The 17,416-nt window shown below is 41.0% G+C and overlaps 1 long non-coding RNA gene across 1 annotated transcript; it reads right to left on the reverse strand.

Moving 5' to 3' along the window:
* Positions 1 to 12,851: 12,851 nt before the first annotated feature.
* On the reverse strand, positions 12,852 to 16,858 carry LOC309361363. Its single transcript, XR_014164449.1, has 3 exons — positions 16,679 to 16,858; positions 13,528 to 13,730; positions 12,852 to 13,185 (listed from the first exon to the last, which is right to left on the reverse strand). It is a non-coding gene; the product is annotated as an uncharacterized lncRNA (long non-coding RNA).
* Positions 16,859 to 17,416: the final 558 nt, after the last annotated feature.

Here is a 17,416-nt window from a genome sequence, read left to right on the forward strand (position 1 = left end):
CTGAAATAAAACACAGTCATCCTTTGAACTCTGCACTTGTATGAATCTTGTAATTCTGTCCTCCAGCCAAGCAATGCGGACAAAAATGGATATACTGTAGTAATGCGTGTGCATGAAATACATATGTTAGTGAAAATAATGCATGGTTTAGGGGGAAATTGCTTTGCAAAAATGTGTATATTACGAGAAGTGCTGATGAATTTTCACAAGGATTTAATTGCTGTAGAAATGAATTTAAGATTGGGAAATGAGAAATCGAGAGAAACTGAAATGAGCAAATGTGCCCATCCCTTGTCATTTGTTCGCCCCACACTTTTCAGTGCAGTTCCTTGTCACTAACCAATGTACTAAAAGTTAGATTCTTTTTAAAAATGGATTTGTTGCACATGGGTATCAGAACACTTTACTCTAACTGTGTGAAGTTAAAGCAGTGGTTCTCAAAGTGTGGGACACACCACACTGGTGTGGTGCAAGAGGATGGTAAGTCTTTTCCAATGTATTTCTTAGCAATAGAAAGTTCAGTGTGCCACAAACAATTCTTTATTCTGAAAGTGTGATGGAAGAAAAAGGTTGGAGAATCACTGACTTAAAATTCCAGTATGTGCTTGAGTCCCTCCCACAAGATAGTGACAACCTGGAGACATCCATTAGTTGCTTTCTCTTTCACCCTGTAGAGCAGGGGTAGCCAACATGGTGCCCTTCAGTTGTAGCTAAACTACAACTCCCAACGTCCCTGACCATTGCCCACACTGTCAGGAGCTGATGGGTGTTGTAGTCCAACAACATCTGGAAGGCACCATGTTATGTATGCCTGCCATTGAAGATGTTGAGCCTGATGGTCATACTAACAAAAGTTGGATGAACAAATATGCATAGCTGTCAAGTGTCCCTTATTTGAAGGGACAGTCCCTTATTTCAGCGCCATGTCCCGCTGCTGTCCCTTATTGATGGGTGTCCCTTAAATGTCCCTTAAATGTTGTCCCTTATATTTCAAAGGAAGCAGCTCCTCTCCCTCCCTCCCTGCCGGCCAGGGAGGAGGGAGGCTCCAACTGTGTTGCTTGGCTGTGTTGCTTACCCAATAAGAAGTCTAAGAACGACTGGGGTTGGAGCTTGCATGCCTTGTGTGTGGCTAGTTAATGAAAGCTGAGGGGTTTTTTGAATGCTGGACGCCATTTTGTTGCACGTGCTGCTGTAAACTTTGCAGTGCAAAGCCAAGCCAGGGAGCCATCTTAAGTTGAGGCTGCATAGGCCTTGTGGTGCATGTGATTCAGATTCTATTTAGTTGAACCTCTGGTTGCAAAGTTGGTTGGACAGTGTTCTCGAAGCTACCAGCATGAGTTTGACCAGACTGCAGGAGGACAGGAGGACTGGAGTGCCTGGAACAGGTGAGGCTGCAGGTCCCTTATTTTGGCTGCTGGTCCCTTATTTTCAAATCTGTAAGTTGACAGCTATGGATATGACATAATAGGAAATAGCATGTCAGGAGCAAAATTGTAAGGCACGAAGAAGGTCAATGTTGTGGCGTTACAGAAGATAGGCACATAATCTTTGTCTTATATATACATGATGATCACGATTATTTAAACAGGTGTTGTGGTTCCCTTCTAATTGGCCTTTAAAGATCTTATTGCTCATAGGATGGCATTTCAGCTCCTGATTGAAATCAACAGTTTTATTGTAGAAGAAAAGTTTTGGTTTTCAAAGATAACACTGTTGCTCAAGCAAAAAGTGATATAGCACAAATGAATCAAAATGCAAAGTAGAGGCTTTAATGCAGCCCCCTCCATTGGTCATTTCATACAATGAACGCTTACTGCTTCTTTGTAAGCCTTTCAAGCTCTGGCTTTTGATATTATCAAGTTAAATCAAATCTTTCTCTCCCTTGAACCTTTATTAACCTTTATTGCAATGGAGGCCGGTCCATTTGGGTGAATGGTGGAATGCCTCACCCCACCTTTAGCCAGCCCCCACCTGCATGCCTTCTTATTTACAAACAGTCTTGAACCCTCTGGTCAAATAGTGACAGTCTGTAGATACCCTAAACAGTCCTCTAATTATTTGACATATTTGCATTTGTATTATTTCTTGCAGCGTTTATGAAAGGTACCCATGTTAATAATTAGCACTGTTGGTCATAACAGTTGTAATATTGAAGACTGCATTGGACATATCTAATTTGCATTCCTGCCATATACTTTTTTTAAAAAAAAACAGATCACACAACATGCACGTCTATATCCCACTGTTTCACTGAACATCTGTTGGGTGCAAATCAAGCTTACTCAAACAGGCTGGGGGGAAGCACCTTGACTTGAAAATAAATTAAAGCAATGTATCTGCCTCTGGCCAAAGAGATCAATTGATGGCTGTCATCAGTGTAAATATGCAGAAATCTATCTAATGAGATGATGTGTGCCGTTGAAATGATAAGAATAACATTGCTTCAACATATGGATTCTTCAGTTCTACCTCATTTCCTTTGTAGTTGAAGGATCATTATGCTATTTACAGGAATTAAAGATAATTAAAAAGTTTAAAGTGGGGAAGCTAAGCATGTATACTGAAAATTCAGATTAGGGTATGCCTGCACCAGAACTTCTGTTATCCCTAGATTGACATTAAATTCATTCAACTTTGTATACCGCTTTTCTTCTGTTTCAGTAAAAATAAGGAGCATTACAAAGTAAACTTACTGTAGCAGTAGTAGTAGCAGTAGCTCATTTCCGTGGGAATTTTCCCCTCTTCAAATTCTTGCAGAAATGAGTTCTGAATTTGAGATTGGAGAAACAGAGAAAAACTGAAAATGATAGACTCATCCACTCTCCACACCTGAGCAGTAGTTTTAGACCTCCACCAACCTGCTGCACATACTCTTACTGACTGTTAATGTTAACCTAAGAAATGACTTCAAGTCATTTAGCACATTCTTGCAATTTCTATTTCACCTTGAGCACAATTCCACTTGGCCCGTTGCTGCTTCCAGTTGCTCTTCAATCGACATGACACTGGAATCCCATTTCATCCCTGTAGTCTAACAGCCTATCAAATATTCTTTGGAGCGCTGATAGCCTTGGTTGTAATCACTTGCACGAAAGAGAGCGCACCTCTTTTGGGGCAGGCACTTAACAATCTATTATATTGTAATTAAGCTTGGCCATGTTTACACTGCCTGATGATGATACATAAAGATTAATTTACCTTTCTGTCACTGTTGTGAGAATATACCACAGTACCATCCCATTAAAACACAGTGGTAGCAGCAGCAATAAAGTCCTCCAATTATTTTATATTGCCCTAAAGTCTATCTTAATCCATCATTTTATACATGGTTATCTTCACTTATTGCTTTGCTATCTATTTATGTAAGGGCAATTATTGCAAATTATTTTGTGTATGTTTTAAACAAGACTGTAATACTTTTTCCCATCAAGAAAAACAATCTTCAAATTGCATTCTATTTGCAGTTTCCCCCCTATTGCAGACCCTGATAGACAAAGCCTTGTTTATTTGTCTGCAGAGCCTGACAGGGTAGGTAATCCTCACCAAGGAATGTTGCTACATTGGTTTTGACTTCAAGGGATTGCACCATGATGCAATTTAAATTGGATCTTCAGAATGTCTGTCCAATTGAAAATTAAAGGAAAGGGATGCCAACAGCCCCCTCTTCCCTCTCATGCATGTAGAAAGAGCGGGAAAGTCTGTCACAGCAAAACAGAAGCCAATCTGTTGCAGCAACTGGGTTTTCATTTCCCCAGAGGGATTGAGAGATTTGCACGTTCAGCAGAAATGGAAATAATTCCCCTTTCCTTTTACAAGGTCAGAGTTTGCATTTCTGCATATAAATGGCACTTCCATTTGACTTTGTGTTAGGGCATAGCCCCCCCCCCATAGACATGGCCATAATGTCACAGGACCTCCCCATGGCCAATAGTTTGTAAAATCTTCCCATCCAATCACTGATCCCAGTGTGACTGGCAGATTGCCAGGTGGGGAGGAATTCTATGATTAACTACACCCGAATTCTTCACAATTCTTCCAAATGTTTATGTGGCACTGCGTCATGCTCCAGGGGGTGCCCTCTGAAAGCACAGATCAGTCTAGGTACAGAATGTGATCTAGAAGCAAGGTCAGAAAACTGTCCATGGTCAACAACACAGGGAATTCAACAAGGCAGAGGAACTAGGTGTACAGTTGGAGCCAGAGACCTGTGCAAGAAGGCCAAAGTAGAGGCCTCATATACTCTGGTCTCCTAAACTGCACCTGCCCTCAACTTCTGACAGTGATAAGGGATAGGTGACTAACAACTAGACCCCTTACTCATGAGTAGACTGACTGCTCTGTGTCTAGAGATACATACGTGCCATCACTCTTTGGCTTAGATGTGAAGCTTTATGTGCTGGCCTCCTCTGATAGGTCTGGTTGGTCTTCATCAGGTATCAGCCTAGAGACTCCCCCAAGAAGATCCCAAATACTAGGTTCAGGGACCCCTGCCTACTCCCCTGGGTCCCCAACCCTGTGAAGGCATGACATAGTATGGGACCAACCCACACAGAAATGCCACCCACAGTCCTATGGGCTAGATGATCCTCAAGGTCCTTTCCAGCCCTACCATTTCCATGATTCTAACTTCTCCAACCAAACAGTAAGTACAAAAAATTTGTAAGTATTAGTGAAAACATAACATACAGAAATGCATTACAGCGCATAAACTCCAGTAATTAAGCAGTATATAAGTAGCTTATGTAAATGAATAATTATAGTAGGTAAAATTGCTTGCAAAAATGTGTATATTACATACAAATGTGCTTGACAGAAGAAATTTGTGCTAAAAATCTGATTCCCCCCCATAAAAGGTTTTACTTATTTATTTTTAAATTTTAAAAATGCAAATTGCTGTGGAAATGTGGAGAACTAAATTTAAGGTTGGAAAGATGAGAAAAGGTGAAAAACCAAAATTGACTGATATGTTCATTCTTACTGAGGAACAGCCTCCCATTCCTACCACACATCAACACCAACCAGCAAGCAGGTGAGGGGCAGGCAGTGAATAGAGGAATGTTGATGGAATCAGTAGGATTCTGCCCAAGCAGAATCTGCCTTTCCCCCATCCTTTTGTAAAGAGAGGTTCAGATTGCTCTGTTCATTATACAGAAAGAGAGATCAGTTTTCTTTCCACTGTTTTTCAAAATCAGATGGTGCTATTTCTTGTGAATTGGGAAATTTGTTTGAACACATACCTGTTTAACAACACATTCTTACATAAAATGACCTGATTCACACCTCTAGTGTGTGGATTTTCCAAATTTCATTCTTCTCTGAATACTGCAAAACAATTACCAGAAGTTTAAACATAGCAAAACACACATTAAAATGAATATTTGAGATAAAATGAATATTATCATACATATCAAAATATTTAAGTATGTTCATTTTTGAGAGGATTAAAACATTGCAGATGAATGAAAAATGGAACAGAATAATGAGTTAGATCTGTCCATCTTTAACACACAAACATGCATTTTTGCTTTTGCTTGTTTTTATCCTTAACACATTTTCATTATCAGCCATGAAGAAAGCACTTAATAGTTATTTCTCCTTTGCCTTCCATGTATTCTCTTTGATTTTTTTTTCCAATTTAAGGAACTCATTTGAAAATGTTCAGGAGCCCTCAAGTAGCTCTTCCATAATCCTGTCATTTGTTCTCTGCTCTTTTCCCTTATAAATGTATTTCTGAGTGAAATGGCCTTTAAGCTTTGAAGTGTCCTTTAGGGGGTTAAAAATAAAATCCAGATGAACAATTGCCTTGAGTGGCATAATGGTGATTGGCAAAGAGGCAAAGGCACACAATAGTGGCTGATTGTGAAGCTGCATTTATCCTCACAGTCCAAACTTCATTAGCCAGCCATTAGTAAGTTTATGGGCAAAGGGTTTGTATTTCTCCAGAGTATGGGGAAACAATGATTGATTGGACTGGATTCAGTGCCAGACAGTAGTAGACATTGTCACACCTCAAGCAAAAGTCACCATTACAACTTCTTCTGTTTTGGACTTAATAATATTATTATTATTAATAATAATAATACTGCACTGGAATGGTTGTTGGAAACAATAAATCATCATCCTGGAATCAGTTGATCTAAGGAATTCCTTAGTCATTCCTTCATGGTACTTCTGCCCCCCTTGTGGTAGTGAAATAGTGTCATTAGTGGAAGAAAGTGAGTAAACACATTGTGACACTGGAATTTCCTCCCAGCCTTTAACACGTCCTAGTAAATAGAGGGCAAATTTTACTAAGGGCAAACCTATATTATGTATGAGGTTACAGGCCTAACACTAATTAGCTATAGTACATAAGGCTGACAATTTGTTGCATTGAATGTTTGTCTTATATTATAGTTTTATGTGTAATGACAAGCTCCTGACATGGTTGTTCTCTCTCATCTCATTCCCTCTATATAATTTTTCTATATATATTAAAGTGTTACTGACTGCTGTAATATTGAAACTTCCTTCTTCCCACTGCCTTCTTCTTCCTCTTCCTCTGAATCTTCTTCCTCCTCTCCCACCCCCTCATTATTATAAGGGCTGAAACAACAATTAGATCAATTGCTTCAAAAAAGTCACTCATGTCCAAATTTAATTGATAGGTTAGCTTACTAGAATGCATGTGAACAAATAATTAAATGTTTTTTAATTTGATTGTATCCTTAATTATTATTACCACTACCACCATTTTTTTATGCGTGTAGAGCTTTTACGGTGTGTACAGAGCATCAACATAAATTCTTTCAATGGTCCTTACAACACCACTATAAGGTAGACCAGCATTTTTCTCTTCAGATTGCAGAGGGGTGGGGTGGGCAAGTCAAGGCTTACAAGCCATCTCTTTCCTAAGAATGCATAGAGAGTTTTTGCCTGACATGAAATTTGAATTGTGATTTTTATCGTTGCTAGTTTAGCACTCCAACCTAAACTATCTATTATTGCTTAGTTATATCATATGCTTAAAGGTAAAGGACCTCTGACAGTTAAGTCCAGCCTGGGGTTGAGATGGTCATCTCGCTTTAGTGGCCGAGGGAGCCGACGTTTGTCTGCAGACAGTTTTTCTGGGTCATGTGGCCAGCATGACTAAGCTGCTTCTGGCGAACCAGAGCAGTGCACGGAAATGCCGTTTACCTTCCCGCCGGAGCGGTACCTATTTATCTACTTGCACTTTGACATGCTTTTGAACTGCTAGGTTGGTAGGAGCTGGGACTGAACAACGGGAGCTCACCCCGTTGTGGGGATTCGAACTGCGAAGAAGAAGAAGAAGAAGAAGAAGAAGAAGAAGAAGAAGAAGAAGAAGAAGAAGAATTTGGATTTGATATCCCACTTTATCACTACCCTAAGGAGTCTCAAAGCGGCTAACATTCTCCTTTCCCTTCCTCCCCCAGAACAAACACTCTGAGGTGAGTGGGGCTGAGAGACTTCAAAGAAGTGTGACTAGCCCAAGGTCACCCAGCAGCTGCATGTGGAGCAGCGGGGATGCGAACCCGCTTCCCAGATTATGAGTCTACCACTCTTAACCACTACACCACACTGGCTCTCTACACGTCAACCTTCTGATCAGTAAGCCCTAGGCTCAGTGGTTTAGACCACAGTGCCACCCACGTCCCTGTATCATATACTCTTATATACTGCTTAATACCAAGCACATGGGTTACCAAAAATTACAAATATGATATATAACAAAACAATAAAACTGAAAAGCTATGATACCAAATAAAATAATAAAAACAAAAGTCCAACTCAAGGGAAGTAATAGAACCTCTCTATTATTCTGCCTTGATCAGACCACACCCAGAATGCTGTGTCCAGTTCTGGGTGCATCTTGACAAGCTGGAATGGGTACAGAAGAGGGTGACTGAGATGATCAAGGGTCTCAGAACCAAGCTTTTTGAAAAATGGTTGAGTTTGGTATGTTCAGCCTGGGAAGGTAGAGACTGAGAGGAGATATGGTAGCCATCTTCAAATGTCTAAAGGACATGGAAGATGGCACGAGTTTTTCTCCAGCTCCAGAGGATAGGATTCAAGTTACAAGAAAGGAGTTACAAGAAACATCAGGAAGAGCTTTCTGGCAGCAAGAGCTGTTTGACATTGTAATGGACTCCCTCAGAAGATGGTGGACTCTCCCTCCTTGGAGGTTTTTAAGCAGAGGTTGGATGGCCTTCTGTCATCTATGATTTAACGGAGATTTCTGCGCTGCAGGGGGTTGGACTAGATGACCCATGGAACCAAACATGATTCCATGAACAAAAGCATTGTATAACTTGAGGAGAAATGAGCTGATAGGCCTTGTCTTTCTTACTACTTGTACATAGCAGGGAGGCATATAAATAAACATACAGAGGAAAAAATTCTCAGGATTATGCGGTCAATCAAAGAACATGTTACCTCAGCAAACTTCATGCCCCTCTGTATGGGTGTGAAGCAACCCCTTCCACCACTCCTCTTGGTTAGCTGATTTACTGATAACAGAACTAACCACTATGTTACAAACTGTATGAACTTGCTGTTGCATTTCCAGCCTCACCTATGCCTCATTCCCAACTCATTTTGCAACACATGTAGACTGGGTTTTAAACTGCTACAGTATTGGGGCCTTGTTCCTAGTGTTCTGTCACAGAGCTATTGCGCAGTGGATAATTTTTATGGATGTGACTAGAGATAGAGGAGGTCATTAACTGAGGAGCAGGTTTATGGAAAAAAAGACAAAATGGTCACCCTCACAACACATACAGTGGTGTGAGAAAGTTGCACTAACTCTCTAGGAATTAGAAGAAACCCAGTTCGATGATATAGCTGAAATGCTTTCAATGTGCAAAGTCGCCTCCCTTGCTCTTAGCTCTAATTTTATAGTGTTCTGCAGCTGAAGTAGTTCATAACAGGGCACATGTTTGAAAATGCTATCATAAATTCAACTCTTGTTTAGTTTGGATCCACTGGCACTTGGTGCCTTTCCTGTTGGCTGGTATTTTATGCCTCAGTACTCCAGGAAGAGGAAAATGCTTTGTTTGCACTAGTGCTAATATGAAAAAACCTCTCCCTGACATTTAAACTTTTAGTACCAGTTTGCCTACAGTGTTAATATCACTGAAATGGCTTACACAGATTAAAACAGCCTACAGTATATAATGCAAAATATGAACGTAACAGTATTTGCTGATTCAAACACTTGAAGGAATTATTACCATTGAGATATTTAAGGTCACCTTTACAAATCCAATAAATCAGAAGCATGTCAAACAAAGGGACTTGGAGGCAGCAGAAACCAGGAAGTGAAATTCTGGCCATCACAAGTATAGAGCATATGAAGAAGATACAGAAGGGAGGTACCAGAATGATTGGGGAACTGAAAGGGTTTAAAGCAGTTAAAAGCCTGTTCATTTGAAAACAAGTTAACAGAGAGGTAGAGTGAGCTCATCACATGGCACTGATCCTAACGTAGCAGCGCCGGCTATTTGTACAATTCTTATTAAAGCTTTTCTATAATACAATAAGATAATCCAAACCTATCCAAACAAAAACAGAGAATGAAACTGAAAAGGAAATGCAGAGTCCTCTCTCAAAGGTAGCTTTTAAGCCTTGCTATGCACAGAAAGCAGTGGACCCTCCCAGTTCTCACCTGGGAGCTTTCCCTTCTTCTCCCAGTCTCTCACCTTGGGAGATCTTCACTTCCCTGGCTCTCTCTTGGGGTCCTTCTACTTCTGAGCCAAATTCTAAATGCTGGCTTTGAACTACAAAGCCCTGTATGGCTCGCGACTCAGCTTCTCTCCCAGACCCTTCAATCTTCAACTGAGGTCCTTCTCCAGCTGCCCTCTCTGAGGGAGGTTTGGAGGCTGGTGACAAGAGACTGGGCCTTTTGAGTTGTGGCTCCCTGCTTTTGGAAGTGCTCCCCCTGATGAGTGCTCTCCCTGCTGCCATCGCTAACACCCTTTCAGCACCAGGCAAAAGCCTTTGTCTTCTCCCAGGCATTTGGCAGATTATAGATAATTTACTAATTAATTAAGTTTCTATAACAACCTTCACCTGAGAATCACAGGGCAGTTTGTAATATAAAAACTCAAAAATACATACCATAGTAACAAACAAAAACAATAACCCCCAAGCACAGTTTAAAATGCCACAAATTGCTTAATTAGCCAGAGGCCTGGGAGAAGATGGATGTTTTTGCCTGGTGCCTAAGGGTGTGTAATGAAGGCGCTAGGTGAGCTTCCTTGAGGAAAGCATTCCACAAGCAGGGAACCACTACTGAAAAGGCCTATTCTCACGTTGTTGCCCTCTGGACCTCTGATGGAGGAGGCACACGAAGAAGGACCTCAAATGATGATTGCAGGGTCTAGGTTGGTTCATATGGGAAGAAGCAGTCCACGAGGCATACCAGTCTTGAACTATTTTGCTGTTTATTGTTGGTATATTTTTTGCTGCTGAAGGTTTGCTGTTGTTTTATTGGGTCAGCTTTATAGGTTATTGTATGGTTACTATTGCAATACATTGCTATTTTTTTGACCTTGCTCTATGCCTTTAAAATTTTGTAAGTCACATGGAGACTTCGAGATCTGATAAATGACTAATAAGCTGAACCATAAGTGGGATAAGTGAAACATTAGCTGTAGTATAATACTTCAAGATCATCAGGAAAAGTGGCAGTAAGTTTAAGAAAAGAAAGAGGTACTGCTTTGTGCAGCATGACTGAACTACAAAACTCATTAGCCATAGGATATTATGCTGTCTACAAACATATATATTGTTAAGCTCACCCCACTTATCTCAGCAGTGAGGTGCATAGGTGGAGGTTTAAATACTCCAACAGGCAGTCCAAGTCCTCATACCAGATCTCTAGGGAGACAAACAAAATGCCTGAAGAGCCTAAACTCATCTCTCTGTGCCTTTCTCTACCTCAGACTGCACTCTGTTCTGTTTACACTCTGAAACTGCACTCTGATACCTAATTGCGACATCCCCAGCCAAGAGCTGGAAGAGCAGTGAAAGGTAGAGAGCAGCATGACCTTTTACCAAATTGACTCTCATCTTCCAGAGAAGTGTGCAGATATTTTCTACCTGTAATTTCCTGGAAAAAAGACGAAATACTTGTCCATATTGCCAAGGCTTTTAAAGGCAGTCCCCAGCAGATCTGTTGTCTCATTAACCCTATCCAACTCCAACTGTCTGTCTTGGGAGGTAACTCAGCCAGATTTAGGACTTAGGGGTTTGCTGCAACATGTGCCATGCAGGAACCTGGTTTTGAATGGAGAAGTAGTGGTAGGAAAGGGGTGCTTGTGAGAGCAAACACACATGGAGTTGGGGAATGCGTAGGTGGCAGGTATGGAAATGGCTAATCACCCCTCTGCCTGACACATCTGTCCAAATTCCATCCTGCTGAAGATATTTTTCTTAAAGAAAGCAGAATCTGAAATTTATTTATGCACATCTGTGTGGAGCCTCAGAACTGCATCAACTTCCTGCTGTCTCTGGGAGCTGTCCAGGGTCCTGCATCACACTAGCCTTACCAGTTCCTTATGGTGCATTACCTTTTCCCATGCTTCCTCCTTGTATCCACTGATTTTACCAGGGAGGTTATGGATTTCAATAGACAGGTTGTGAAGAAGAGTCTGGGGGAAAACATTTGGGATTTGGAAGTATTATTTTTGAGTGCTCATGCAACACTGGGATGGGGCCTTTAATTATAGAAGGCAGGGACACTGCATCCAGCCAGATGTATTCAAGATACAAGAAATTATTATGAAAATAATTCTTTGAGCTACACATGCGCCATGAGGTTATTCTGTTTGAAGGGTGTCTGAGTGTTTTCTTCATCTCACAGTTGCTGCCATGCAGATCAGGCCTAGCAGGAAAATTCATAAACTATATGAACCATTTCTGTGTTCATTGAGTGGACACATTCTGTTAAGTTTTCGTGTGTATGTTATCCATTGTTGTGTCTTGCGGGTTTATTGCCCTTGATGGTCCAAGGGTTGTGGAAGAGGGTGGATCTCCATCTTCAATGGTCAAACTCAAAAAGGAAAATAGCACGTAGTCTCCTCCCCAACACCATCTGTGACCCTAGCCTCACTGATGACAGAGCTCCAACTTCAACAGAGGTGAAAAGCTGGCAGAGCAGAGTGGATCAGGGACACACCTGGAAAACCAGGGGAACAAGTACACCAATGGTGGAGCTGGTATACTGAGTTTTCCTCCCATCGGGATATATACTCATCCCAAGGCATTTTACTGCCTGAGATGAAGGACAAGACATTGTACATCCCATTCAGCTTGCAGGAAGCAACTGAACTGGCAGCTGACTCTTCCTTCAGCACTAGTGACATGGCAGCATCCTCCACTGCACCCAAGGACTCCAGGCTACTACAATCTGGCACCTCTCTTGACGCACCCACACAGCCTGGATCCTACCAACACTGTGCCTCATCTTCATTCAGGTAAGCAGCAGCTACATTGGTGTTGGGAAGGCAGCTCTACCCCACCACTGGGGCCATTGCGGATGCCCATAATGTTCCTAGATCCTGAGGAAAGTTAGAGATGACACTTACAAAGACCCCAGTGAGCGCTTGCAGAAGATGCTTAGAAAAGCCCAGTGGTTTTTGAGTTTCCACCCATGCTCCAAGGAGCTCAAGAACATAATGTTCTCCCTCTCTCCATTTTATTTCCACAGCAACCTTGTGAAGACAGCAATTTGATTGAGGATTTGAACCTGGGTCTCCCAAATCCAAGTCCACTACACTGTACACGCCTGATTTTTCACAACTGATTCAGCAAGAACTAATTTGACAGAGAAATAAAACAGAAAATTTAGCTTTCAGAGTCATCTGGGTTTGTTTTTTTTAATGCCCTCATTCTTAATTTCAGTATTCTTAATTAAATATTACCCTAATTATACTCTGCAGAATTATTTTATGCCCTCCTTGGCTTTTCCAGTCTTCAAATATTTGTCCACTAATATCATTATCCCCCGGCAAGCATCACGGATTCACTCATTCAGCCTTCTCTCTTAACGTTATTCTCACCAGGGCTCCTAATTATGTTTGCTTCCATGCCATGGACATCCTCCAGGTTGCTGTTATCTCTCAGGCATCTGGGGATGCCACCAAGGGTTGCCAGCTGCAGTTTCCGTCTTTACCTTTCACAGTGCTGTGGAATCAAGACAGAAGGAACTGTGGCTTCTTCCAGATGCTCTCCCACTCCTTTTGCTCCCCACCTGTTGTATTGAATAGTGCTGCAAATGCATAATGCAGCAGGCCAGGGGGAGGAGCAGGTGAGAAGGCCTGGGGCAGGGGAAATGGGCAGGAGAAGCCATGGCTGCCTCAGCTCCCATTTCTTAGCAGAAGCTTAAGATTTAAAGGTTATATATATAGGTTATATATAAAGGCAAATCAATCAATCAATCAATCAATCATCAATCAATCAATCAATTCTAGCTGCTACTGCAAATCTACAAGCACCCTCAAACCAGGGCATGGATGAAATCTTTACCCATGACGTGTACTGGAACTGGATCATGCTGTTGACCATCCTCCAGGTTTTGCACAGTTCAGTATCCCCGTATATCCCCAGTAAGTCAATGTGTTCTGCAAGAGAGCCTCTCCTTGGAGTTCTTGAAATATCAGTAGCCTGCTCCACAGCAACTCAGTGCAGGGCTTTCACCGTGATGGCCCCTGTTTTGTGGATCAGCATCCCTATTGAGATATGACAGGGGCTTGCTATCTGTACTTTCCAGAAACAACTGAATATATATATTTGTTTCAACAAACTTTCCCAGTCGGATGAAAAGGCCTCTGCCTTTGATGTTTATCTTGTGTTGTTTTTAGTTTAGTTGCTATTTTCTATTGTTTTAAGCCTATTTTAAATTGTTTTTATTGTATGATTGCAAATTGCCTTGAAATCTATATGAAAGGTGAACCATAAACTAACATAATGCAACAACAACAACACTGCAGCACATAACATAAGCCCCAAATATCCACATTATAGAATTAAAGAGTTGGAGGGGTCCCTGTGAGTCATCTATCCCAACCCCTGCCCAATCCACAACTACAGATAGCTGCCCAAATTCTGCCTGAAGTTCTCCAGTGAGAAAGTATCCACCACCCCACTATCAAAGAATCACAGAATGGAAGAGTTAGAAGGGACCACATAGATAATCTTGTCCAGCCCCCTGCAATGCAGGCATCTTTTCGCCCAATCATATAATTGGCTTCATTGTCAAACTGCTCTTACCATCAATATATTTCTCCTACTGTTGAACAAAAATCAATGTATGGCCATTGAATCTGATCCTGCCCTCTGATCTTTGCCCTAGTACTTCCAAACATTTGGGACTACAACTCCCATCAACCCTAGCCAACACAGCTGTCAAAAAACATCTAGAGAACACAAGGTTTGGGAAGGCTGTTCCAGGTACACAAAATGAACAGCCATGGAACTGATGGGTGTCCAAAAGCATCTGGAAGGCACAAGCTGGTAAAGGCTGGTCTACAGATAGAGGTCATAGAGTTAGGTCAATAGTTTTTAAAATATGCCTTACGCCCTTTACCAAAAGTTGCTAGGTGGCTTATGACAATAATATATGCAATTAGAAAATCAATTAAAACAAGATACAGTCATAAAGCACAAAAAAAGAAAAAAAGGTGTGTGGTTTTAAATTAAAAAAAATATTTAAAACAATTCCAAACATAAGAAACATAAAAACAATACTAACATTTAACAACAATACTATACATAAAAAGCAGTTAAAATTGATTCCAATACAGATGTAGACTGGGATAAGGGTTGAAGTCTAGGGATTCTTCCATGCATAAACTGATAGTTGGATTGTTTCCTTTAAAATGTAGAGTTTTTTAAGGGGCAAACAGGCATACCCCTACATTTACCAATAGCTGTGTTTAATGAGATGTCTCCCACCTATTCCAGTCTGTCATCAATAATTATTCTGATTTGTAATGAATAGACATTTTTCAAGCATGGCAGTTTTCATGACATTGCAGTTTCAGAACAGGCCCATCCCAGTTTGATGAGCTCTTCTCCCAAGACACACAATCACAGCAATGATAGTGTCACAAGTGCCCTCACCTGGCGCAAGGATACTTTGTTTTCGGGGGCACCCTTGTAATGAGAAACAAAACCATAGATTCCCCAGACAGATCCCTTTTACTGTCACCAAGTGAGCACCTGCCTTTTAAAAACCTCTTATATGTTATACAATAGTTTCTATCAACAAACCAAGCTTTCACAAGGAGTATGCACCTGTTGGCCAAACTTTCTCATTTAGGCTGAGCCTCTATACCAATCTACTTGGGAGTAAATGCCATTAGTTTTTTTTAAAAAAATATTAGGAATTTAAACAAAACATATTATCTTAAAACATATCATCCTTAATCTCCCCCATTTTTCTCCCCTCCCTCCCATAAAACAACCCCCCCTTCCCAACCACCCCGACTTCCCTCAGTTCCAATCTCTGGTTTCTCTATAAATGCTGTTCTTTGCATGTTACAAAATTGTATAAATTCTTGATTTGTCTAACTATGGTAGTTATTATCAATAAAACGTTTGTGAGTGTTTATTCAAAACCTGCCAAGGAGTCCAATTCACTTTGTTGCGTCTTTAAATACTTTGAACAAGGTTCCCATTCATCTTTAAAATCACAGTTATCCTTGTCCCATAGCTTATGTGTCAGTTTTGCCAATTCTGCGTAGTCCATCAGTTTCTCTTGCCATAATTCTTTAGTCGGGATTTCCTCAGTCTTCCATCTTTGTGCTATTAAAACTCTCGCAGCCATTGTCGCATACATGAAGATGTTTTTCAACTTCTTTGGCAGGTCTTTTCCTACAATCCCTAACAGAAATGCTTCAGGTTTTTAAACAAATGTTAGATGGAACTTTTTCTTCAATTCATTGTATATCACTAGTAGAGACTGAATCAGGGAAAGACATGTTTTATTGTGCATCATGAGGGAGGAATTCATTGTATATCATTTCCCAATTTTTTTTTATTTCATTACAGTCCCACCACATATGGTAAAATGTCCCCTCCTTTTCTTTACACTTCCAACACATATTTGAGCTTGTTTTATACATTTCTTCTAACTGCACTGGTGTCATATACCATCTATACATCATCTTCATATAATTTTCTTTCAACAAAGAATAATCTGTAAATTTTAATTCGGTTTCCCAATCATCCATCATAATATTATGACCTATATCTTGTGCCCATTTGATCATGACTGATTTTACCTCTTCATCTTTCGTCTCCCATTCTAGCAGTATACTGTGTGTGGCCTTCAGTAGTTTCACAGGAGTAAATGCCATTGAACCCAATGGGGCTTCCCCCTGAGTAGACATGCAGGACTGCACTGTTAGAACCGATTGTTAATTTTTAGAGTGGGTTTGTTGAAATCCACTGTGTATTATGTTCTTTATTGGGTTATATCCAATGCCACACAAGGAGACTTCTGCTCATGCCATGGGACTTCCCCTTCCTCTCCTCCTCCCACAGAATCCCACAAATTAGCTCTCGCGGACCCCACAACCCTCTGTAGCAGATTTGGAGGTGCAGGGCTGTTGGGAGAGGAGAAATCCATTCCACAGTCAGACAGAGGTTGCTGAAGAAACCACATTGTTGTTACCTTGCTCCTAGGTGAGAGAGATGGGAGCAGCAAGGCTCAGGTTGGGTGGTGAAAGTTAACCTGGCTTCCAAATGAGAGGTGAAATGCTAGGGAGCTGCATTTGGGGACGAGAACATGAACACAGCTCATGAATGCACATTTATTATTATTTATTGAATTTATATCCCACTTTTGTCCCAAGCTGGGATTCAAGGCAGCTAACTCCATTTAAAATTAACATTATATAATGCAAAGTAATAAAAAATAAACTAGTCATAGAGATCCTTTAGCTGTGATTCCTGCATTGCAGGGAGCTGAACTAGATGACCCTTGGGGTCCCTTCCAAGTCTTCTGGTTCCATGATTCTATGACAAACAATAGTTGAAATACATCAGAACACATTTAGAATAAGAAATTACAGTTTGCCCTGACAGCAGCCCAGCGGTAAGCACTGTCTGCACCTTTGTTTTCAAAAGCCTGCCTGAGCAATAAGCAGTTCACCTGTAAGCTGCCTTAACTCCCTGTCAGGGAAAAAGGCAAGATATAAATGAATGAATGCATCAGCTGCCTGTTCCTAGGGTTGGTTGTAAGCTGAGCTGCAGAAGGACACTGGAACTAAGGGGTGGCACCATAAAAAAAGATTTGCTTCACAGAATCATAGAATTGTATAGATGGAAGGGACCATGAGGGTCATCTTGTCCAACCCCTTGCAATGCAGGAATCTTTTGCCCAATGTTGGGCTCGAACTTATGACCCCAG

Source organism: Podarcis melisellensis (genome assembly GCF_964234715.1).
Source record: "Podarcis melisellensis genome assembly, chromosome: Z".
Lineage (NCBI taxonomy): Eukaryota > Metazoa > Chordata > Lepidosauria > Squamata > Lacertidae > Podarcis > Podarcis melisellensis.